General features: G+C 41.5%; 2 protein-coding genes and 1 non-coding gene across 5 annotated transcripts in view; 2 read left to right on the plus strand and 1 right to left on the minus strand.

Annotated features, from left to right (window-relative positions):
- LOC132916122 (DNA-directed RNA polymerase II subunit Rpb4-like) overlaps positions 1-21,575 on the plus strand; it is a 346,958-nt gene that overhangs the window by 61,130 nt on the left and 264,253 nt on the right. The gene's annotated exons all lie outside the window — the stretch shown is intronic.
- LOC132916129 (protein vestigial) overlaps positions 1-21,575 on the plus strand; it is an 80,775-nt gene that overhangs the window by 28,049 nt on the left and 31,151 nt on the right. The gene's annotated exons all lie outside the window — the stretch shown is intronic.
- Trnas-uga (transfer RNA serine (anticodon UGA)) lies at positions 9,884-9,965 on the minus strand. Its single transcript has one exon. It is a non-coding gene; the product is annotated as a tRNA-Ser (tRNA).

Below are 21,575 nucleotides of genomic sequence, written 5' to 3' on the forward strand. Positions count from 1 at the left end.
TTATTCTACTCGACCGATCGTTACTTAATTCGCGTAGAACCAAATTAGCGCGCCACCGTTCGTCAGATTTAGAGCGAAGCGCCGTTGTTATTTTTCCAGCGCGAGTCGCACGAGCGGGGCAAAGCGCGTCGTGCCGGGAATGTCGAGAAAAAGGAAAGAAAACGCGCGAAAGCACGCGGCGATTTTCGACTCGGCGCTAAAGCACAATGCCTGCGAATTCTTCGCGGGTACGACACCGACGAGCGCTCAGCGTCTCTATATTTACGAGCGAGAAAGTCACTGGTCCGGTTGCTCGACTGATTCACCATCGAGATACGGGTTAAATTCGATTGTTCCTTCGTTCTATCGTCACCTGTCTAATTTAACGCGTTTCTCGTTAGGCTGATCTTTGACGACTTTCCGTTCGTAGCAGTAGAACTGGCTGCGCAACAGCGAATACTACTCGTTGAGACGAACGAGCGTGATACTAAAGAAAGATAAGGAAAATTCGCAACACCAAACCTACTTAATGAAAGAATAAGAATTCTAAGAAAAATATGCGAAGGTTTCTCACTCCCGGTCATGTTGTCAACGCGTTAAATTAAAGTTCCATTCGATTTTATCAACGACAATCACATTTCAAAGACACTTTTCCAACATTTATCAACATAATCTGGCAAGAAATCCAGCTCTTTCCACCTACTCCCCTCTACCTTCTCTTTTTTCTCTCGCAAGTCACAGTGAAATAGATTCGTTAGAAAGAAAGGCAAAGAGCTGCGTGTCTAACGGTCGCGCGCCTCGCTACCCGGAGAAACGGATCTCCTTATTTTTCTTGCGCGGCCCCGTAACCGGCGCAGAAAGTATAAGTTATAGCGACGAGAGTGAACTCTCGCTGTAAAATATATACAGCGGCCAGTGGTCATTAAGAGAGTCATTTGTAAGCAGTTGTAACCGCGCGTCGAGTGCTTTACGATAGTCGAGCTGTATTTTATGCCGACAAGAGGTCCACGTCGGTAACGCGAGCTCATAATGAGACTAGCTTTTATAGAGTCGAATAGTTTTTCTCGAGTTTCCCGTGCGCACGACCCGAAAGTCACGTCGATCCGTTCGATCGAGACCGGAAGCCGCAAGAACCCGTCTCCGTCTTGATAGAAGCGTGTCGATTTTCCAGACGTTGCGGGGGATCTACGAACACCGGAGAAAGTTCCACGACTTCCACCCTGTGGCTCACGAACTTTCATGAATACCGGTATCTCCTTTCTCATTGTTAGTTCTTTATTTTATCTTCCATTTGGATGGTAACTTCAGAATCAGAATTTTTTTTTATTTTTATGCTACGGATGTATTCCATAAAGTAGGTTCTTACGGTAACTGGAAAAATGTGCTCGTATTTTTCAATTAAGCGTCTCGTTTCATCAGGTTCTATACGACGACAGTGTAACGATCGCATAAAACGTCTTCGAGTCTTTAGCAAACATATGGTGATATGTTTTAATCCTCGTTTATAAAACAACGAGTAAACTATGTACGTACTTCTTTAACATCTTGACATTTCATATTTCATGAAAAAGATCTATACAGAAATAGGTATTATTAATACTAAAAGTAGAAAGAATTTTCTTCTTGTAACGCGTTAACAAACATTATCGACTCTAATTAATGGAACTCCGATTATCATGATTATTCTCATCGTTACAAAAAGAAAAAGAAAGAAAAGAAACGAGTTCTGGAAAGTGCCTGCGGGTAAAATCGAATCAAGGCCTCATTAGGCAAGCAACGAAAGGAACGGGGCGCAACAAAAACGATTCGTCGACGAAACGTTGACACCGCTGTTACGCAACGGTGTAAATCGGCACGAGCGACACCGCGTGCTTCCTCATTAACCGGCGCGAAAGTAAATCGCGAAACGGCCAGCCAGACGACGATTTATAAGGAATTTCGGGATTCGAGATTAGAAGAGATGCCGTTGCAGCCGATGAATCACTCGGAGTTCGCGGGCTGCGATTCCTGGCATTCAAAAGAGGCGTTAAGTGATTAAACGACTAGTTGTCATCGGTGACATTAACATATTGCGTTCCCCGCGGCCGGAGTTAATGACTTGTATCCAAACTACCGGCTGTCATGTAGAAAAGAATTATATATGACGGGGACGACAGTGGAAAGTGATCTTTCTGGCTGTGAACGAGATAAGAGATAGAACTGAATCTTTGCCGAACACGATGCGCTTTGGGCACATTCGCGCAGCGTTTATCCGACCTCCGTTTCGCGCTTCTTGTTCCACGTGTTCGATGTTTCTTTGTTAATTTAACGATACGTTTACTAAATCTATTTTTAATACATCAATTGAATGATATAACGAAAAAGAAAAAACAATATTTGTAATAAAAGGGGGATTTATAATCGATTATGAAGAAATTTTCAAGAAGAGAAGAACGGAATGGCATAAGGAGAAAATAAGAAAGAATAACGAAGAGGGAAGAGCGCAACGAAGAGATAGGTAAAAAGAGTATAAAAGAGAAGGATGAACCTAGAACGGAAGAGGTCCTTGTGGACGAGAATCGGCCTTCGAAACACGGAGAAAGCTCGCCACGTAAAGATCCACGGATAACAGGATATAAATGAGTCTTCGAGAGGTCCGAGGGCAAATATAGACCATCGTGTTAGCAAGAGGTAGTGGCCTGAAATGGGACCGAATGGCACCAGTATGGAAATGCGATCGGCTTTTAAACGTCGAACCGCGCTCAGCTATGTTAATTCCGTACGTGTTACTCGAGGTGTAGCTTCTGTTTATCTTCGAATCTATCCAATGTAGCTTAACGAACGCCGGAGACCACCTACGTATAGCCAAAGTCTAGCTGCTATTTTTTCTATTCAAGTTGTACAGTTTTTTTCATGGATAAAACCGTGACGATGGTTCTACGGAAGATATTAGATCGATAGGAAAGCTTTTTCGAGGATTTTCATAAATTCCAGCAATCCACTGATTGAGATGTATGTATATTTTAATTGTTGAAACATGGAACATTAAGAGGCGGATGATATATTTGGAAATATCAACTGCCGTTGAAAATTTAATCAATTCGATTGTTCTGCGATACAAATGCATCTATGATTTCAAAGGTATTCGATATCGATGTATTTTTTCATGATCGACGTACGTTAATTACAAATTAGACGAAAGTAGAGTTTATTAACGTAGTTTAATCTAATTAAAATATCGATCGATAGTTACTTTGATATGAAAATTAATATATTTTCCACAAAGTACTACGTATGAAAGAAATCTTTTTGGTTGCAGCATGGCGGAGATGACAGTAGTAAGATATAATATTTTTATGAAAATAGGAAGCCCGACGCTTAAAATTATTTAAAATATTATTTTTTATGAAACAATATTCCGATTGTAAAACGTAATGATCGGTGTAAGACGTAGGATTACAATCGCAAAATATATTTATTGTTTTCTGCGGCTTGGATTTCTCACGTTACGAACCATGTGAATCGAGATCTTCGTAAACGAAGTTGTTACGATTAATAATTCTAACTCTTTTCACAGGAAGATTTTATCGCGCGTCGTAAAATAATTAACAAATTGAACATCCGCAAGTATTCTATATCTTAATGAAACGATAAAATTTATCTATCGCGGTAAAACTTTGTAACAAGCTTTCCTAATATTAATGTTCCTCGTCAAATCTATGACAAAAATCTAATTGAAAGTCGTCAACTGTATGTTCGTACTTGTTCCCAGGTTCGTTTAATTTCATGAAATTTGCCCTGTTCTCTCTTTTTTCTTTTCTATACCCGCGATGATAAAACGCAAATTCATCGCGTCCTATTAGAGCTCTCGTAGCGGGAACCATTTGAATTGCAAAGAATTAAATTCACCATGGAATATGAACGGCGAATAAAAACACCCCCTGCTTTGCCAATTACGTACATGTATGCACAGTTCGAGTTGGTCCGAGTAAAATATCACTCGCGTGACTGTTGAACGTATACGTATACATATTACAAGTATTCACATACGTATGCGAGTTCTACAGGAGGGAATCTCAGTGCGTATCAATTCCAGGGATAATACACGTGTGAAATTTCTCAGAGATCTTTTTGCTCTTCGTTGTCACACGTATTTAGGCCTCTTCTTTTATTTTCTGCTCTTGCGAATGAACGCTCGATTGGAATCGCTCTGTAGACAAAATCAATAGCGATGGTAAGACGTACGATAGTTCGAGAAACCGTTTGAAACGAAAGCCGAGTACAAAAGGGGCGTTTGGTAAAAAAAATTTTTTTTTTTTTTTTATTTTATTTTGTTTTTTTTACAATTTGTCCTGAATGATATTTGGTAAAGTGTTATATCTCATTGGTAAATAAAAAAAAATAAAATAAAATAAATATAGCATGTGGGTGGCTACCCCAAGCTGGGAGCCAGCTTCGTGTTTTCTAAGTTATATCTTTTATGCTTTGGTAAAAAATGGTAAAAAATTCTCCATCAAATATCTGTTTATCTGTAATCGTAATAGTTAAACTTTAATTAAAATATGGAAAACATTATGTGAAAAGCGATTGAAAAGTAGGAAATATATTTTATTCAGGCGTAAAATTTCAGTTTCTAAAATTTCTTGAAGCAAAGATGCTCGCGACAGGGTTCTTCGAATTCCACGAAGGCGCTGTTGCTTCTAAAGCCGAGATGTTCGCGTTGATCTTTAATCGTAATAGTTGAACTTTAATTAAAATATGGAAAACATTATGTGAAAAGCGATTGAAAAGTAGGAAATATATTTTATTCAGACCTAAAATTTCAGATTCTAAAATTTCTTGAAGCAAAGATGCTCGCGACAGGGTTCTTCGAATTCCACGAAGGCGCTGTTGCTTCTAAAGCCGAGATGTTCGCGTTGATCTTTAATCGTAATAGTTAAACTTTAATTAAAATATGGAAAACATTATGTGAAAAGCGATTGAAAAGCAGAAAATATATTTTATTCAGGCCTAAAATTTCAGTTTCTAAAATTTCTTGAAGCAAAGATGCTCGCGACAGGGTTCTTCGAATTCCACGAAGGCGCTGTTGCTTCTAAAGCCGAGATGTTCGCGTTGATTAAGCGACGACACAAACGAACCGATCGATCGAAGGGAAACTTCGTAGTCGAGATTCGAGATCGCGGAAGGCGAGAAGCCCGTATGAACTTAATTTGATAGAAGCCGTGGCGTCTGCATAAAACGAGCTAATATAGAGCAGAGCCTCCCTCGAGCCAGACATTTTGCACGGTTCTCTAGTTTCCCGGGGTTAATAAAGACACCTTTGTGCGTGCCGCGGCACAGGCATACACGTTCGCTTCTCTCGAACCGTTTGCACTCTGGCATCGCGATTAAGGGATCGTGCGTGATCATCGCTTCAATTGAGAACATCACCTGTGAAGTGGTTCTCTCGAATTTGACGCAAATCTTCCGTGAACCATGCGCGCGTCTTTCGCCAGGAAAATAATTCAAAGGTACACTTGGTCGGATTATAAATGCTTATAACGCGAAATTGTAAAAATCGCTGGAGAAACAGTGAAACTCTTCGAGCAAGAAATTCGAGAACCGTCGGAATAACTTGGAAAGTAATCGTAAATAACGATGAACGATTTGTAGTTGGTCGAACCATTTTAAATATCTGAAGTCTTCGTATCTACGAAGAGAAATTCACTAAATCACAAACTAGCCTGCTGTACAAATCTTCGTAAATTTCACTAATAATTTTCCAACGCACCGAGTTATTCCTTCCTTCCACGAATAACAAGAATCGCCGTTCCGTTGATCGTTGTTCCGTAAATGTCTGTCGATGAAATCAAAGCAACAGAACGTCTGGAAAGTTGAGCGATCCTCTAGCGATGCAGCTCGGTGATCAAAGGGGTGTCGTGAAAAAGCGAGGTTTCGGGGCGACGGTGCCAGCATCTGTTTTTCATTGGACCGGCAGCTAGCCGCGAATTCTTCGCGTTTTCGCCATTTCGTTTGGCGAATCCCGTCGGCGAAGGAAGATTCCGAAAGCTCGTCGAGAATGTCCTCTCATTAATAAAAGCGCGACGCGACACGTTATCGAGACGGTCAAACAGATGCGTTCACCTCGCGTTGCTTGCCAAAGCTGGCCAGAACTCGAGACTTCCGTGGAATGCACGAATCCGGCATACTTTCATCAATTTCGCGTGTCTGATGAGGCCACGCGCAGCTATTTCATTGACGACTCGAGCGGATAAGCTTCAACTGGCGAACCGAGCATCGACATGGAAGCTTCGTTATCGCGAGCTACGATAACGCGTTCGTCGATGTTGCTGAAGACGCCAGCGCTCGTTGAGTGTACGTCGAGTCTCACTGGACCAAGTTGCGATATCGGCAATCCTTTCGTTCGTGTTCTCTTTCTGTAGCAAAATTGATAGAAGAAATTGTGACTTGAAGCTACATGCCCCAAGTGGAATAAAGAAAAGTCAATGAACTTTTTAATTTCGCGTAGCTTCGTATAAAGAGAGAAGCGACGGGAGATCGTTGCACATAATCACGTACTTGGAAGTAACACGTTATAGTAACAAATATTCGTTCTAAAATTAAACGTTCAGAGAAAAGATATCAAATGTAAAATGAAATATTTGGAAGAAAGATCTTAGCTGTAAAATTAGATACACGAGAGTACGATAAATAAAGGTTATTAAGGAAGTAAACAATGGACCTTGCGGGCAAAGTTCATGAAAGAAGACCGCGTAAATTGTACGGGTAGCTAATTTTTAAACAAAGCCTTAATTTCGTAGCTTCATAATATCGTTGCTTACCGGTTATTACTCGTCGGGATAATAAATGATTATTACGTCGAGGAGAAGAACTTGGGGGATGGAGTCGAAGCAGGGTGGAAGAAGAATTCTTTGATGTTTTCTCGCTCGACCTGCTTCGAGCGGAGCGACAAATTCTCCGATATTCGAGCGATGAAAAGGTCCTTCTTGTGGGGTTTCTTCACGGTTTTCATTGTAATATGTGCGGATTAGAGTGTGGTGAATTAACGCAGAATGATCGATGCTTGTCGCGTTCTTGGAAATAATTTCTTTTGTTAATTATACATTTATTAAAGCAAATTAATTCACGTATATAGTTTCTACGTGTATAATTAAAAAATGTTGCGATAAAGGAGACGTTAATTACAGAATTAAAAGAATATTTGTGCACAGCCAAGATGTAGCGATTGTTAGTCATCGATAAGATTTTACGCGGTTCGAATTAAGTACGAAGCGTGTAACACGCGAAAGCAGCGCGTGCCTCGCTTCGCATAGAGTTAGCAGTGATAAGACCTCTTTATCAAGGTTAAATAGCGTGTAAATGGCAAGTTACACAATTAGAGTAGCTTTAGATAAGTATGACGAACGAGAAAATAGAACGAAATAGATGGTTTAAATTTTAAAGATATAAATTCAGTGGTTAAAGTGTTCGCGTAAGTATCTGAAGCAAAGACATTCGTTTCTTTTCGCACGATACGTTTAACCATATTTTTATCGAGAAATACACAACGAAAGTAAATAAAGCGTATTTGATGGAAAAGAAGCCAGTGTCGTGATATTTGCGAGCGGTAGTGCAAGCGTTATACAAGTTGCTATGGGTCGAAAGAAGCGAAAGAAGACGTCAACGGGCGCAACAAAGGCAGGCGGAAGATCGGATCGAAGGGGAATCGAGATAATTCCATTTCAGTACATCACACACGGCGGAACGGTGTTGAATCGGAAACGGGGAATCCACATCGACGATCGCGATCGTCAGGCGTGCACGGTCGCCGCTTACTTATTTCTTCGCAAATATGCCGGGCTAGCGTTCTCCTGCTTGATGAGTGCGCAAAGAGGATAACGAAGGCCGTAAACCTTTCCAGTGGCTCTGCATGCGATTTCTGATTCGCTTCCACGATCGACTAAACGACCGGGCGACGTCTTATTTGCGCTTTCGCATCCTTTTCGTCTCTTCTCTCTCTGTTCCTTGCATCGTTTTCTTTTTCTTCTTTCTTTCTTGCTCTTCTTGCTCGATGCTCGACACGGTACATTTGTCCTCGACCGTACAATGGTTCACCGCGATTTCCGCGATAGCCGACAGCTTTACGGTCATCTCGTCTCAGAAGAAAACGTATGCTAATTCGTCGACGGGTCTGATTTCTCGCGCTTTAAAGGTCTGAGATAGGACGGTAGCTTTTGATGTGGATCTACGTTATTAAAGTTAAATTATTGCTACTTCTTACACTAACATTAACGTGTTTCCATTTGTGTAAGTAATTTCAAGAGTTTCGCAATCATCGCGATGGTAATTAAATTACTCGTATTGCGTAAAATGGCACAGTCTGTCGTCTCTGGTTAACAAATCCTTCAATTTCTTATTATCAAGATCTTATAACAGGTTTCTTTAAAAATACCTCCTACAGATAATTTCATAATTATTTAATTGTAAGACATTTATCTTTGCACCAAGAGAGAGGATTTGTGCAGCGTTTGCGAAATCCTGCGAAAAATAAACTTGATTAATTAGTTAGATTTATGGGAAAGCCTATATATTTTTACGCACTCGCTCTGACATCCTTTACGGCAAGTATAATTGTGAAACGTTAATGAGCAAATTGCGATATACATACATAAATATCGGACAAATAGAATTTGTTCGTTCGAGAAATAATTTCATTTACGTGAAACGCGTAAAAAAGGCGAAAAGTAAAGTGCTTCCTGACAAGAAGCAGCTGGCTTCGACCAATCTAGAACAAGCACTGCTTAATTCTACCCCGAAGCGAGCGATTTTTATTCACGAGGCGGAGCGCGCTTCCGGTCTGGTCGCGGCTTTCTGTCTGCTGCCGTTTCCGGCAGCGGAGAACAACTCTCCCGGAGGAAATAATTTCATCAAAAAGTCGCGTCGAGCGTGGAAGAAAGCCGCGCTCGGCCATGCTTCTCCAGTTCGCGCAAGCGCGTTTACGCCGCCGTAATTGCGAGAGGCATAATTGCAGTCCCCTTTGTTTCTTCAATTACGCGAGTTTTATAAACGAGCGACGCGAGAGAAACGCGAGGGGACTGTCGAGGAATTTTTATGAAATGGCTTCTGTTCTCGGCGGCGTTGTCATCGTTTGCCCGCGGACTCCACCTACGCAGCCGCCACCGAAAAACGAGGGTGTCTGTAATTTTCCTCGCCTTTGTTCGCCATATTTCGATAATCTTCCTTTTTCACATTCATATCATTTTGCATTTTTTTACAGAGAAATTTTGCAAGCGTAATAGGTTCTCTTCTGAAAGTTCGATGTTCCTGATCAAGTTAGAATTATGTCCAATAGGAATGAAATTGGTAATTTTGACTAAAAACACCTCCTTAAAAATACATTCGTAATACTCATTTTACAATTCTGTTACAAATTTTAAACGTTGCGGGCGTCATCGCTCGTACAAGTAACTTATCTTTCGCAATGCATCAACGTCGACGTAGGTTTTATCGGGTCCTACGTGCCCTTTGCAAATTATTATCGCTATCATCGAATCTCGGTTGAACGTAACGCTCATTGCGTAGGTGCGATGACGAATTACAACTTCCTAATCTCTATTCAAATCTGCATACTTCATACTTCCGAGCAGTCGCTATACTCGCGGAAGCCACGCTTCGGAAACCTTTTCTTCTCCGGTTCATTTACAATCGTAGCTGACGCAAAATAAATGTTACAAAAGTGACAAATGAACGTTGGAAATGCGCGAGTTAAACTCTATACTGTGTAAGCTTTGAGGGAGTACATGCGATCATAGCATATCACTGTAGTCGTTTGAGATCCATCGTTTTTTTTTAAATATTGCATTGATAATAATTGAAAAATAATACATATATGATATTTCAGCATCCTGTGCTCGCGTAAAAATGATTTAAAAAAAAAAAAAAATTTCGCTGCGGACAGGATTCGAACCTGTGCGGGTAGTACCCAATGGATTTCAAGTCCATCTCCTTAACCGCTCGGACACCGCAGCTCTGTTCTGTGACTTGTTACATATGATACTAAAGGTGCATAGAACGCAAAGAAGTGTTTAAATATTTTACTATAGATAGATAAATTAACGTAATGGGCGATAATAAAAGAAGATATTAGGAATTACGCATTACGTTACGTAACAAACGCAAACAGATTGTATTAAAGTAAGAAATATTACGTAAAGCAAAGAGATAGAAGAAATCTTGTAATGCTTTGTAAAGTTAATGTAAGAATCTGAACATTTTTAACAAAATAATTCTATCGAAACATTTGGTAGCCTAGAAGAACCAGTAATTCTACAAATCTGAAACACTATAACGCTTTTCGTTACGATTTTCACCAAAATAGTTACTTCTTTGCTTTCGCCAGCAATTGAAGAAGGAACCACAAAATCACACGATTGCCAACGTGTTAATTAAGCTTCAATTAATAGAGTCCAGTAAGTTTCTTTCACGACGCCACTGCTACTTGGGTAAGAATTTCAATTAGCCGAGGAAACGATCGAACTAAGACAATTACAAGGGAACAGGGTCGCATTTCCGGGTTTTAACGAATGAACTGCAGATTAATTAAACTCGCTTCTCTCTCTTTCTTTCCTGTAAGGTTCCGAGGAAAGCGGCACATTGCGACCGTATTAACGATAATTGAGTCATCTCACGGTTGTTTAATTGCGATCGTTAACAGAATGATATCGAGCTTCGTGTGTAGCCTTGGTCTTAAAGTGAAAAGGAAAAAGAGAAATTGTGATTTTCACGACCGTTATTCTCGACTCGTGTCGCTCGCAATTAACCATTTTCAAGGACGATAAGAAAGGACATGCAGGAACATCAATGAACGTTTAACTTAACCGTTAATTACCAGATATAGCGACGTTACTCTTCTTAACGTGTCGTATTCGTTGTAACATCTCAGTAATGCTTATATCTTTATTTGCTAATTTATAAAATAACATTGCTTAATGTCCACTTACATCGAAGAGTTTTTCTAGTTGTTTTGTGAATATTCGTAAAATTTACTGTATATCGTTTCAGTTTTTTCCCATTTACATTTTAACTCGTATTTAGTCTGATTTCTAATTGAAAATTTCTCGTTCTGTAATCATGGATCGAAGATCGGTCTTTCACTCGTGACATAAAATATCATTTTTATTCTCTTTCGTTTTCACCTCGTTATTCTTGGGCATTAATAACATAAGTTTTTAACTTAAACAATTAATCTTATCTTTATGGACGTCAAACAATTGGGAACATCGTTAATTTGTAAAAAAGGTCTTTAATTAATAAGACTTCGTTCGATATAACCTGATCTCTTCGCTTATTTACATTTCAGCATCGCGATAACTCCAAAAAAATTACCCGCTCTTTCACAAACAAAGTTATATAGCACACGTATACCAAGTTCTTCTTACGTTCCAGCCCCCGATTCTGCAATATCATTGCGCATTCACTTATAACAACATTAAGCTCATTAATATCATCAACAGAAGCAATAAATTTCCTCGTGACCATACTGCAATTCGCCGACTGAGAAAGTCACGATCCTATTTGTCGTGTGACTTTTCCTCGTTCAGAAGTATCGAGGTGAAAAAAGAGGAACTTTTCCTCGTCTCTATCGAAAGCAAGGAAAGACGCAACGAAAACACGTTTCGGACCTGCATTCAGAAAACCAAGGCCGTGTATTCCCTAGCGACTAGCGGACGAAATATCAAAGGTTTTCGCGGATCATTTTTCATTCCCATAATCGGTCGTCTCATCTCGAGCAGCTCGTGACACTGCACTAACTGACAGTGACGAATCGACAGTTGTTGAGTCAACCCTTGAGACACTGACTGAGACTGGTGTCTCTGTCCCACGCGTTTCGTGACTAATGAAAACGTAGCGTCCTTTCGAATCCGACGAATTGTACTCTGACTCGATCGAACTTTATTCGCTGTGCCGTGAGAAGTTTCAGATCACTATCAACGGTCAGTCTAGAAGTGGAAAGTTTGATCATCGAACTATCGTGCAACGTTTACTCTTGCGAATGATTATGGTTGTGTCTAATAAGTAAAAGTTATTTCATAGTTTTGGGAAAATTGTGTCGAGGATTGTCTGAGATTGGGAGATTTTGTATTTTTAGTTAATTTTGTATCTGTAATTTAGAAAAGAAAAAACTTGCTGAGGACAACGAAGAAAAATTAGAAAATTATTAAGAAGGTAAAGAATAGTTATTTCTCCGTGTTGCGTTACGCAACATTAGCTTTATCCTTCCTTTCTCTATTTACGAAACTACAATGGTATTTGTTATTAATATCTATAAGACTTGTAAAACGTCAATAGCATTAGGTATACGTCATAATTGCTGAAACGCTTTACACAAATGTTAAATACGCTGTGCCAGTCATTTTATCAATTCACGTCACATGGTGCGTAGATAAGAATGCAAGAATATTAGCATCGATTCATTAGTCACTCGGTCTAGAAGGAATTAAATTGCATAATATCTCTGCATAATTATTTTTTTTTCTTTGTTTAACCTACGCCTTTAGTATTCACTTTCTAAACTTTGAATTTTACAATGTTACTCGTAAAAAGGTCATGGAATGTCAATTTATTGGCACTATAATTTTTACTTCTCAATTTTTATAGCGTAAGTAATCAGAAACAAGGTTAATAAAATCACACGTATACCTATCTAATGGCAGAATCAACGCTATCGTGTTTTCTTTCATTCGATAAGCATTCCAAGCAGTTGCAACTTTTAATTACGTATAGGTAACTGTGAGACCAACTTTCTTTACGGATACGCGAGACCTGGCAATCGGAAACCACCAGCAAGATTCATAATTATGGGAGGGAATTAATGCAATTGCAACTGGTCAGTCACACGCTGACGATTACGTGCGCGCTTAAATGGCGACACGGGAAGTTTCGTTCGGATAAAAACCGTGGCCCTTCACCTGTCTCATAAACGAGCCGAGTGGCTTTCGCGTACCATACTGGTTTTGCACCTTGAGCATTGAAAAATGCACAGCTCGCCCGAGAAATCGGGAAAGTTAGAATTAGGTACATTTTGCACGAAGCGTTCTGCGTCGAACGTGCTTGACATACTTTTCCACGCAAACTTGCCAAACGTGAACCGAGACTTTCAAACATATAATACATCGATCTCTGACAATTTGCGATTAAAGGATTATTTTGTTACTTGATTTTGTCATCTATTTTTATACATTGAAGTTAAACTTCCGAACAGTCTAAAATCACGAGGAATTAACGGGTGTTTGTTTTTCCTAGAGAAAAGAAGAACGAGAAGAACCTATTTTATTTACTTCGCAACTCGATACGATTAATTATAACTTTTATCATAGTTTCTAAACCTAACCTGTTCCATGCTGGCAAAGGAACAAAACGATTTTAATTCTACATCCTGTCTTTTTCCTTACATCCCAATTTTCATACTGACTTATCAGAAACCTGGTCGTTGAACGATCCATGGGAAGTTCAGTCTCGATAATTCTACTCGGCGTAGCGGTAAGCATTCCCCGCGAAGTTTCCGTGCCTCCTCATCCACATAATCTATTCACCTCCGCTATACCTACTTCCATAGCCCGTAGAACGGAAAAAACACTTATACACGAGTACGTGTAGACGTGGTGTATAATAAAAAGAAAAACTGTGGAGGGAAAACGGTTGAAAAAATGCAGCAAGAAGAAGGTAACTTCAATCTCGTTGGAATCCCTCTTCGTTCAGCCGTATCCAATATAGACGTTCCCCGGTAGGAGAGGAGGCAGCGACCGCGCCTCCGCGGAACGGATTTTCGAGTGATCGTCGCGCCGCAAGGTGGAATGCACCTGCTACGCGCGAACGATCTTGGTTCAAAGGTTAAGTAGAAAATGTCGTAGGTAGGCACGCGAGGGGAGCGAGGGGGAGGTGGTAGGAGGTCGGGAAGGGCGAAGACGAGGGCCGCAGGGCAGGAGGAGGCATCGCAGACCGAAGAGGCTACCGCGGCAGAAGCTAAGCGCATATTAAGGAGGCTCGTAAAATTATAAGCATTCCTAAGAATCTGGTAATACGTCGACGCGTGCATTATAGCTGCGTGGTGGATGTGTACACTAGCGTGAGCGCGCGCACGTTCGTGAACGTCCCTCAGAGACGCGGAGACTTGACCTCGACACACGAGTGTAACGCGTATGCGTGTGGGTGTAATTTATATTAACGATGCCAGAGCGACGTGGCGGCTCTTTGAAGATCCGTGATATCCCGGTGTCGCGGAAAACGTGGTGAGAATACTCTCATCATTCGAGAAAGGCCTCGCGGAAAGACAGCAGAAGAGCGTGCGCCGGCGGCGGCGGCGGACCGTCTCTTGTCGGATCGACGTTGCGGCCCCCCGAGATATCGCGAATGCAACTATTTGCGACTCTCTTACGCCGAGCCATTAGAATTGAATTGAATAAGCTTTTCCTCGAGGGCCAGCTGAGAACGCCGACCAGACGCCTCTCACTTCGACCTTTTTTTCGCGGACTTGCTGCCGTCTCTACACGCGGCACCGACACGGTCGACTTTTCGAGATCTTGATCGAAGATTTGTAGGCGGTGATCGAGCTTCTTCAACGAGTTCCGGGAAACGGATTGAAATGCGAATTGATTCGTTGAACGGGGAATTTGAACGATTTCCTAATGCATAGATTAAAAGAAGGATTAAGTTTGAGATTGTAACTTGCAGCGGTGTTATCAATTACCACGTCATTTTTGATAATTTGAAAATTGATTTTGCAAAAGGAATAATGTTTCCAAACGCTTCGATTAAACTTTTATTCGAAAGAGGACGTTTCATCGTACGAACGTAACTACAATTAACCAATGCAATTTTAATTTTCCAAATGTAAACAGAACGGCTCAGAATCAAACGTAATAGGAACTCAGCGATTCATTCAGCGGTAACATGTCTCAGCGTGGCTGTATTGAAAACAAAATAAGGAAGCTTCCACGGCTATAGGATCGGTGGCCCGTTCTACTCCATCGTAGGCAAATCTTTGAACGAGCGGATCGCGATTCACGTCCGTGGAAATTAATTGCTCGCCGTGGCGGTAACATTGACGAAGCGCAAGAGACGCTAGAATAGTTCCCAGAACCACGGAAGCCACGCGACTGTTCTTTCAGTAAACTGGTTTATTGTTATTTACGGTCGCCGACCGGACGCCATTAATCGCCGCAGGTGACTATTGTAGCAGCTGCTTCTCGTTACGTTTTGTCCGCCAGCAAAGACTTCGGGGCCTGCACGATAGATCCGCCATTTTCCAGACGAATTTGTTAAGAGAAATTTATGCGTTCATTGTGATCGTCCACTTTGCGTCGACTCGGCAATTGCTTCCGATTGTTTAGCCAATTGGAAGCGATATTTAGTACACTCGATCCGATCACCGTAACTTGATATTTTCATGAATTATCGATCGAAGAATGCGAAACGTTTAACGTTACATGGAGTTCTTTGTTCCATCGTATATTATTAGTTAATGCATTAAATGCAATTATCTTTTCGCGTTAATGAATTTCGTGTTTGCTACTTATACCAACAAACTGATCGCACATCAGCCATTTTCTTTGGTATTCGAAGAAAAAGGAAAGGAACGTTAATATCGAGATTAAGGTGGAACACGAATGCGATTAAGACTTTTTAGAGCTGAAATGTAAGGCGATTGGTGTTAAAGACTTATTTCAAGCACTTTGAAGAATAATCTCGAATACAGTAATAACCGAATAGCACGTGTTCCACGATAACATCGGTGCAGCTGTGGATAGGAGAGCAGATTTGCGTGTCAAGATCAAACGGGAGGTTAGAATCAGAAGAACACGTTAATCACGTTTAACATCAAACACTAGGAAGGAACGGGGAAACAGCGCTATCCTTGATGGTAATTCATCACGCTGGATGACCCGTTGGATTACAGCGAAATGCACCAGAATCGGACCGCAAGCAGCTGTCCTTTTCATTCAACTAGTTGGCTTTGAGCTAGATTTACGGCGAAAATTTCTGCTTCTAACGTCGGACGCGGTTTACCTCTGCGAACGATCAATTTGTAAGATACAGTGTGATCGTATTTAATCGTGAAATGTACCCCAAGTGCGTTTAATTGCAGTAGCGTTGAATGGTCGATTAAATACTAAGTTTTTAACCTGCTAACTGGATCGTCTACTAATTAGAAGTTTCTATAGTCACGAAATTAGAAGCTAATCGAGCAGTTTAACATAGACGAATTTTAATTCTTGCCGAATACGAGCAAAACGCGATACGATTTATTTTTAACGGAATGAAACAACCAGTGACCATCGTATTTTTGATTATTTACGTTTTAAAAATTCCATCAAATGTCGCAAATCGTTCGAAAATCTTAAAACACAATGGGACTTTCTCAAACGCGATTCAACATCCATCCGCGTCTTACTTTTATAACGCGCGTTCCTTATCGAAGTTAATTCTTCCATAACCACGAGAAACGTGCAACCTTTTCACCGTGCTTTCGAGGAAAAAGTCGAAACAAAGGACACGCAGGCGTGTCGACAGCGTGGTAAGACGGAAGTCCTGACACGTCCGTTGAGAAGGACGAGTAACACGGAGAAGTAACACGTCACGCGGATGCGATACGATGCTGTTTGGTGTTGGCAGATGGCGGAATTGCCGGGATGTGCGACAATTATCGGTACGGAATCGCCATATCTCACGCGTACCAGGCCAGGTTGTTTGTTCACGGTTGTGTGCACGCGCGTTTCTATACGCGTCCGCGCGAACTCGTGTCACAGCTCGGGGCAAGGTGTGCTGCAACGTTACATTCCTTGCCGCTGTTCCGTTTTTAGTCTAGGAACGCCATTCTTTGCGACACGCGCTAAAGGGGGCTACGCTCCGTGCCACTGCGTTCACCGGCCACCTCTGTTTTCTGAGGATCGCATTCCGATCGCCGTTGCCTCCTCGCTCTGACCACGTACGAACGATTGATCCTTCGATCGATACCTAACTCGATATTCGAGATTCAGCATCCTGTTTCGATCATCCTTTCTCTTTCGTTTTTACGATTGTCCAACTCATCTTCTCGAATATGACGCGTTCAATTTATCGTCCTTCTATTAACGTTTTAATATTCTTCTCTTTTTATACATCTTACGTAATAAATGTTATTTATTATTTATCGTCTTGAGAAAATATAACAGGCGAATCTTAATATTTGCGATGACGTTACAAGTAGATTTACCAGTTTCTTAACGAAGTAAATTATCGAGTAGCGTAATCTTCGTTTAACATCGAACTTTCTTCGCTGTTCACGATGTACATAGTAGGTAATCTCGTTTTTCTTTGATCAAACCAATTATCATCTCATGAAAATCGCGCAGAAAGATTCCAGAACCGTGGCATCGACGTATCTTAATTCCCATTGACCGGTTAAACCTACTTCGTTCTACGGAATCTCCGTGTGACAGTAAGAGCGACCGGTCTCGCTCGTGGCTTGTACTCGCCGGTTTCTTAGCTCTACGTAGCCGTTTCCAGAAGTCGGTGTAATAAGAGTCCTCGCTGCATTCGAGACGAATCCGATCGTCCTCGATACGTAGCTGCATCGCGGCTAGCGCAATACCGGTACGACGACAGAAAAAAGAAACGGCAGAGAAAGAGAGTGGAAAGAAAGAATTAGAAAAAGAAGGAAAACGAAGGGAATCATCGAGATGTATCGTACGAGATAGAGAGGTTGCGCACGTAACGCGGGGAAGACTCGAGAATCCGAAGGCGGTCTGCGTGTTCAATATTAATCGAATCGTCGTGCAAAGGATCGCATTCTCGCGAGCAATCTGGTTGGACCACGTAACGAACGACAGGTATTCGAGTATCGCGATGAGAGTCGGCAGAATTATTTTCGAAAGGGGATCGCGCCGCGCGATCTTTCTTTCGATGCGTCACACGATTGGTTGGCAATCGATCGACCCGCTTCTCTAACTGGTACAAGCGCATCCCGCGAACGACAGAGATAATCGTTCGACCTTATTTTCATGCCATCGCGCGGATCGGTTCGATACAAGGTGACTGGTTATGCTTCTTGGCGAGGAAAACGCAAGGGGGTGCAATCTGGAGGGCATTACTGGATTATGGCGCGGTATAACGATCAGAATGTGGATTGGATGTTTGTATTCCATTCGTTTCCTTTGTTTATCGCTTTAATTACCTAACGTGTGTATAAAAGCGAAAGAATCGATAGCGATGGATCTGATAGAATCTATAGAATCTCTATAGAATCTGATAGAATAATATGAACGAAGTAATTGAAATTGCGTTTCGTTAGGGTTTTCAATTTAGCAATTTTTCTCATTCAAATTTTAATGGCAATATGCTGCGTATTTTTCGGATGATTCTGTTCGTTCGTAATGTTATAATTACACACGTATACGTATACGATACCAAAAGTTTCTTCGTTACGAAAGTATTGGTATTCATCAAGATGAAAACGTGTAAAGGGATGCCTGAAGGAAGCAACGAAGGCGGCGCATATTCCTCTTCCGCCTAGCTTAACGTCAACGAGGTCTCGCTTTTGCGGACAAACGGAAATTGTTCGTGCAGCGCAGCCGCAAAAATAAAGGAATCACGGTAAAACGTAGAGGCGAGCGATCCCCGTAGAAAAGCACGCGCGCTGACTCGCGGAGGACATTCGTCGAATTCCTAGAGTATCTCGGCCACTACTTGATGCGATGAAATGCCAGCGAGGAATTCATATATCGCGCACTAGTCATAAGGAAACGAAAGGTTTCGCGTGTCACCCGTATAATCGTCGTGCGTGCATTTCATCGACGAATAAGGAAACAATTAGACGAACGATGGAACGCGGCGTGAGCCAGCAAACGCACAAAGTTTCAGATACTACTGGTTCGTTGAAATCTGTCATTGTATGTATCTTATAATCGTCTTGTAGCCGAGTTGTAAAATGAAGTTATTAGAATGGTTACTGTGCGTACTGCGTTGACCTTATGCAGTTTTATAGAATTCTAAGAAGCGTAGAAGAAAATTAATGAATTTCCGCAGTTGTTCGATGAAATATTACGAAGTAACCGTGCGCAACCAGTAGCTACAAGAGATAGTCGAAGGTATCCTTATTTTCCAGCGAAGCGTTCTTTTACTTAAGTTCCACGTTTTATTTTCCTAATATTACATTTTTTGTAGTCATACGAAATTTAAAGCCAGTCTTCGAATTTTGTCTCTACGTTCTCAATGGCGTTGTTATTTCTACAAAGTGAAGCTCAGAGATCATTTTTGGAATTCTACGAGGTGTTCGATCGGGGCGGAGTTTCGTCGGTTTGAGAGTTTCAATGGCCCGAGCTGAGGTGCCGAAATTAGTCAAGTTAACGGAATATTTTTCCAAGCGTGGAAATGCGATGTTTCCCTGTCATTCTCTCGAATAGTACGATCTAAATTGCCAAGACAAGTATATAGTGGAGGATTTTGCTAGAATATCGCGAAATGTCTGGAACAAAATAATTATTCGTTACCGTGAAAGCCGAAGTAAAAGTACCGTCTACGAAAACAAGTACGGTATCTTCGTGAATACTTATTCAATTTTTTCTTCCTTTAATATCGACGTAAATAGATATGAATTTAAGTACGAAATCATTTTAATTTATTCTTTTAATTACGAGACGCGTTCTTTTTATAAAAACAGCGCAGCGACTTTAATAACACGATTTATTTTATCGAAACCACTTTTAAAACAGGCGTAAGTGCTTTCAATTAGCCATAGAAATTTCACCGCATCAAGTTAACAACAACCAGACCTACAAACGATACATTCATTCGATCTGAAAATTATTTCTATCCTCAACGTTCGTAATGCCAATATATGGGATAGTGTTCTTTAAGCGCTCCTTAAAAGTATTTAATGAACCGAGCTCAATATTCATGCAAATTCCATGCTGCATATTCACGTATATACCATACATGTAAGAAGAGGAAAATAAACCGCGTACCGAAATTGTAAAATCGGCTCCTTACAAAACAATCTTCGACGATTAATTATTCAGGCTCGTCTAATCTGTAACATAAACCTGGTTCCTTTCAAAAGTCTACCATCCGCCTTCGTCATATCGCCTTAGTTTCTTCAAATTTCATACTTCTTTTAATTCCAAAACACACGAAATTCCAATTGTTCAGAAATTAAAAGCTAAAATTTCGTTTCGCCGGAAGCGTAGCGAGACGGCACAGGAGCCGCTTAATTCTCAGCACAATCCTTACGGGACACAGCTTCATCGCTGCGCGCATTCAGCCTCCTCCCTCGCCGACAAAACAGAAGAACAAGTCTCCGATAAAGTGCATTAAGTTATGCATCTCGGTTATGGCCGGCGGGCGGCGGCACGACGTTACGCCGCGAATGTAAAGAGCGGCTCTTTATTGGACAACTATTGGCCGGCGCGAACTTCGAACGAGCCGGCGGACGGTACATAGTAATAAGTTGGTAAAGGGTCCGGCGGTCGGTAGCGGACAGTCAGCCAGAGCATAACCTTTAGTACGTCGCTGCGGTAGGTAGCAGAAGTTATTGGTGACCGTATCGGATCGGCTCTGATAACAGGACACTAAAGGCCTCGTCTGTCCGGTATCTCTCGGGGGTCCCATGGCTTTTAACGCGCCTATTCCACCCCTCCCACTCTGCAGTCCACAGTGGCCTGGATAGCTCAGCGTCCACGAGAAAATTTCCCAGACGCACAGATCCATCGGTTGCCACGCCACTGCCACGATCCACGAATACGTTTTCATTTATATCGCGATACCGTAATATTACTCAAGGATATCTGGCTGGCACGATACTTACCAAGGGGGAGGAACATTAAATGGATAACGACGTGCGATTCTTTTTTTGTGGATGGAAGAGGACTTATCGAGGAGAGCTACTCGGTTGCTTCTCTGCGTCTCACGAATGTGTTTTAAGCTTTGATCGTGGTGCGAGGCTGATGCTGGCGGATCGAAGAGGTGGTCGATGCGCGACGAGTCAATGAAAGTATCGAGAATGCTCGATTGCAGCCTGCAATTCGAAGAATCGAATCCTGTTACGAATGCTGGGAAACGTGGATGAGTATATCGCGCGATAAAAAATGTAAGATTCTGAGAAGTCGACGTGTACCGGGGGAAAAAGAAGTTTAATTGGAAACCATTGGAAATTCGCAAACCATTTCTAATCTCTGGAAAAATGAGGGAGAGTAAGATACGTATTCACTCGCGTGAATATGTACATATTCTAATAGTACGCGATCTACAATCTGGTAAAAAAATGAACTCGAGGAGACGGCAGGAGAAATCCCGTCCATTAAAGGGAATCCAGAAACGTACTGCACCAACTACGAGTTCGTAAATCACGGGAATCTAATAAGGATCGCGGAGTATTTCCGAGCGATGGATCGCCGTGAATCATCGCTCGATACACATTCCCGCGAGCCTTTCCATTTAATTGAGACAGCCGGATCGCAAGCGGCGCGTGGCGCGAAACTTCAAAGCGAAGCAAGCTGTACGCTTCCGTTTCGATCGTGGATGTCCATCGATTAATTAGAAGACTCTTAGAAGGCTCTAAGGTGAGAATATGATAAAAATGACGGGTTATTAAGGCCAGAAAGTTC

The sequence above is a fragment of the Bombus pascuorum genome, chromosome 1 (genome assembly GCF_905332965.1).
Source record: "Bombus pascuorum chromosome 1, iyBomPasc1.1, whole genome shotgun sequence".
Classification (NCBI taxonomy): domain Eukaryota; kingdom Metazoa; phylum Arthropoda; class Insecta; order Hymenoptera; family Apidae; genus Bombus; species Bombus pascuorum.